This window comes from Triticum dicoccoides, chromosome 7B (assembly GCF_002162155.2).
Source record: "Triticum dicoccoides isolate Atlit2015 ecotype Zavitan chromosome 7B, WEW_v2.0, whole genome shotgun sequence".
NCBI classification, from domain to species: domain Eukaryota; kingdom Viridiplantae; phylum Streptophyta; class Magnoliopsida; order Poales; family Poaceae; genus Triticum; species Triticum dicoccoides.
Genome location: NC_041393.1, coordinates 634477494 through 634481795, shown reverse-complemented (window position 1 = coordinate 634481795; position 4302 = coordinate 634477494).

Below are 4302 nucleotides of genomic sequence, written 5' to 3'. Positions count from 1 at the left end.
GGCCGGCGCGCGCCGCCCCTATCCTACGCGTCCGCCGCGCGCCGCCCCTGTCCTGCGCAGCTGGCGCGCCGCCGCCCCGCCGCCCCTGCCCTGCATTTTCCATAGCAATTTCCATAGCATTTTTTTGTGTATATGTGTTTGTATGTGTATATATGTGTACATGTTCATAGTATTTTTTTCATAAGTGTATTTTTTGTTCATTGCATTTTTTTCATATATATAATGTATATATGTATGTGGTAGCTATATATATGATGAATGGATGTGGCTATGTATGTATGAATATAATGTTCATAGCATTTTTTTGTTTATATATGTTTTTTCATATATGTATTAATTTTTTATTTAGGTTGTTAGTAGATATCGATTTTAGGTTAGTGCATTTTAGGTTAGTGTAGAGGAGAAAGGAAAATAAGGAAAAGGAAGAAAAGAGGAAGAAGGAAGAAGGAAGAAGAAGAAGAAAAAGAATGAGAGGAAAAAGGAAAATAAGAAGAGGAAGAAAGGAGAAGAAGAGGAGAGGAAGAAGAGGAGAAATAAATAAGAAGAGGAAAAAGAAGAAAAAGATTTCTATTTTTTCTTCTTCTCCCCTATTCCTTTCTTCTTCTCCTCTTTTTTCTCTTCTTTTTTTTCTTCCTCTTCTTCCTTCTTCCTTCTTCCTTTTCCTTATTTTCCTTTCTCGAGGGAGAAGAAGAAAAAGAAGAGGAGAATAAGAAGAAAGGAATAGAGGAGAAAGAAGAAACTTCAACACGAGGGGGGTACCGATACCCCCTCCCTGATAACATTATTTTCCCATGTATATGTATGTCGCGTCGTTGTCGATATAACCCCCTCGAGATAACTTCGACATGAGGGGCGGTCGATATATATACCCCCTCTCGACCGTGATAACTTATACCACGGCAGCACCCCCTCGGCCCTCTCGCTCGACCAAAACTCTCGAGGACACCCAAACCCTAGAGAGAAAACGATGTTGGTCTCCTACCCCCTCCCGCCGCACCCCTACCCGACAAATTAACTCTCTCGACGCCACCCAAATTTACCAAGTTAAAAGAGCGTTGTCGTCGAGGCCACCCCAAACCCTTGAAGCATTGTGTCGAGGCCACCCCAAACCCTAGAGAAGCAGCGTCGAGGCCACTAACATGATTCCTTATTGTGATTAGCTAGCTAGTTCTATGTTTGCCACTAATATATATCCATATGTACCATGTCCGAATAATAATTGACATGTTGTAAATATTTGCAGAAACTATGGAGCACTCCCGAGACGAAGCAACAGAAGCGATGTTGGGGGACATAATCGCACAAGGAAGTGATGTCGTTGCGTCATTTTGCAACGACACCAATGGTCAAGAAGGACTGGGTGAAGAAGAGGGCTATGTTCATGATGGCTCCGGCCCATTAATGCCGGTACAAGAAGAGGGCTATGTTCATGATGGCTCCGGTGACCCAATGGAGGTACAAGAAGGAGACCGTGCTGACTGCTCCGGTGACCGAACCGAGTCCGGCCAGGTATATATATATTAGTTAAGCCTGTGCTGACTAGTTAATTGATGCATTCATTGTTTTGGTATATGTACACATATTAATTAACTCTCGTCTTTCTTCCTTTTTCTAGCCCTCCGGATCGAGCACAACTTCGGTCAGGAGACGAGGCCCGAAGAAAAAGTTGAGCTCGGATGAAAGGTTTGAGATCATAGAAATCGCGCCCGACGGCGAACCGATTGAACCCATCCGGACAAAGAACGCATTTTCTGCTCAGTGCGGGGTTCTTGTTAGGGACAAGATCCCGATCAGCATCCAGCAATGGTATAAGCCTAAGGAGGAAGACCATGAGGTGTCTTATGTCAATGATATGCAGAAAGAAGATCTTTGGAGTCAGCTGAAGGAAAATTTCACCCTACCGCCAGAGGAGGATCCGGAGAAGCCAGTTAAAGAGAAATTAATCAAGTCATGTGCTCCTAAGAAGATGGCAACCCTATTCAGGAGGTGGAGGAAAGAGCTGAAAAAGTTTGTCGACAAAAAAGAGACACCAGAATTCATCGGCAAATATGAGAAGATCAAAGATCACTAGCCCGCATTTGTGGCCCACAAGACATCAGAAAAGAGTAAAAAGATGTCGGCGACAAATAAGCAAAATGCTGCGAAGAAGAAGTTTCACCATCGCACGGGGTCAGGTGGCTACCTCAAAGCCCGGCCTAAGTGGTCCAAGGCTGAGAATGATCTGCTTGAAAAAGGGATCGAACCAGAGACAATGAACTGGCCAGACCGTTGCCGGACTTGGTTCTTCGGGGCTGGCGGAACCTTGGACCCTGTATCAGGGAAGTGCCATTGGACGGACGAGCAACTGAAAATACCAGTCATGAACCTTCGGCACTATATCAATGCAGCGCAGCGAGGGACGTTCCTTCCAGACAAGGAGAAGGACGAGCTCACAATGGCCCTCGGTAATCCTGAGCACCCTGGACGGACACGAGGCACGCCAGGCTCCATTCCGTGGAAGGTTGGTTTTCCGGACGCAGGGGGTTACAAAAACCACGAGAGGAGGAAGAAACTGGAGCAGGGCCAACTGCAGGCGCTACACGAAAGGGTAATGGGGCTAGAGGAACGAGAAGCAGCAGATCGCAGCAAACGACCTGCCGAAGCTTCCCCCGAAGCTACCCCGCCATCTCAGCGGAGAAGCAGCGTGGCTTCCACCGAGCTGCTTCAGCCGGAGCATGTCTTGACGGCTCCTTCCAGCTATCCCGTGGATGCTATCACGGAGTCTCAAAATTGCCACATTATGACGCGATGGATGAATTTGAAGGTCAAGGCGGCTGTTGGCTCAGTTTATCCTACTGGACCCGGTGCAACCTATCACTGCCGGCTGATTCCAGAAGGATATGCTAGGGTGATGGTGGATAAATTAACGGAGGGATTTGAGGACCTCCAGCTTGACCACCCTACCGGTGAAGGGGAGACTAGGCTGGGTTCTGCTCTGAAGACTCCATGCCTATGGCGGAAGTGTTGGGGAACGTTGCAGAAAACAAAAAATTTCCTACTCGTTTCACCAAGATCATCTAGGAGTTCATCTAGCAACGAGTGATTAGATGCATCTACATACCTTTTTAGATCGCGAGCGGAAGCGTTCAAAAGAACGGTGATGATGTAGTCGTACTCGACGTGATCCAAATCACCGATGACCAGCGCCGAACGGACGGCACCTCCGCGTTCAACACACGTACGGAACAGCCACGTCTCCTCCTTCTTGATCCAGCAAGGGAGGGAGGAGAGGTTGAGGGAGATGGCACCAGCAGCAGCACGACGGCGTGGTGTTGATGGAGCTGCAGTACTCCGGCAGAGCTTCGCTAAGCACTATGGAGGTGGAGGAGTGTTGGAGAGGGAGAAGGAGGCAACCAAAGGCCAAGGCGTTCAGGTATGAAGTCCCTCCTCTCCCCCACTATATATAGGAGGGCCAAGGGGGGGTGGCCGGCCCTAGGAGATCCAATCTCCTAGGGGGTGCGGCGGCCAAGGGGGGTTTCCCTCCCCCCCAAGGCACCTAGGAGGTGCCTTCCCCTCCTAGGACTCTTTCCCCCTCAAACCCTAGGCGCATGGGCCTATGTGGGGCTTGTGCCCTTGGCCCATGTAGGCCAAGGCGCACCCCCTACAGCCCATGTGGCCCCCCGGGATAGGAGGACCCACCCGGTGGACCCCCGGGACCCTTCCGGTGGTCCCGGTACAATACCGATAACCCCGAAACTTGTCCCGATGCCCGAAACAGGACTTCCCATATATAAATCTTTACCTCCGGACCATTCCGGAACTCCTCGTGACGTCCGGGATCTCATCCGGGACTCCGAACAACATTCGGGTTACTGCATATACATATCCCTACAACCCTAGCATAACTGAACCTTAAGTGTGTAGACCCTACGGGTTCGGGAGACAAGCAGACATGACCGAGACGACTCTCCGGTCAATAACCAACAGCGGGATCTGGATACCCATGTTGGCTCCCACATGCTCCACGATGATCTCATCGGATGAACCACGATGTCGAGGATTCTATCAACCCCGTACACTATTCCCTTTGTCTATCGATATGTTACTTGCCCGAGATTCGATCGTCGGTATCCCAATACCTCGTTCAATCTCGTTACCGGCAAGTCACTTTACTCGTACCGTAATGCATGATCCCGTGACCAGACACTTGGTCACTCTGAGCTCATTATGATGATGCATTACCGAGTGGGCCCAGTGATACCTCTCCGTCATACGGAGTGACAAATCCCAGTCTTGATCCATGTCACCCAACAGACACTTTCG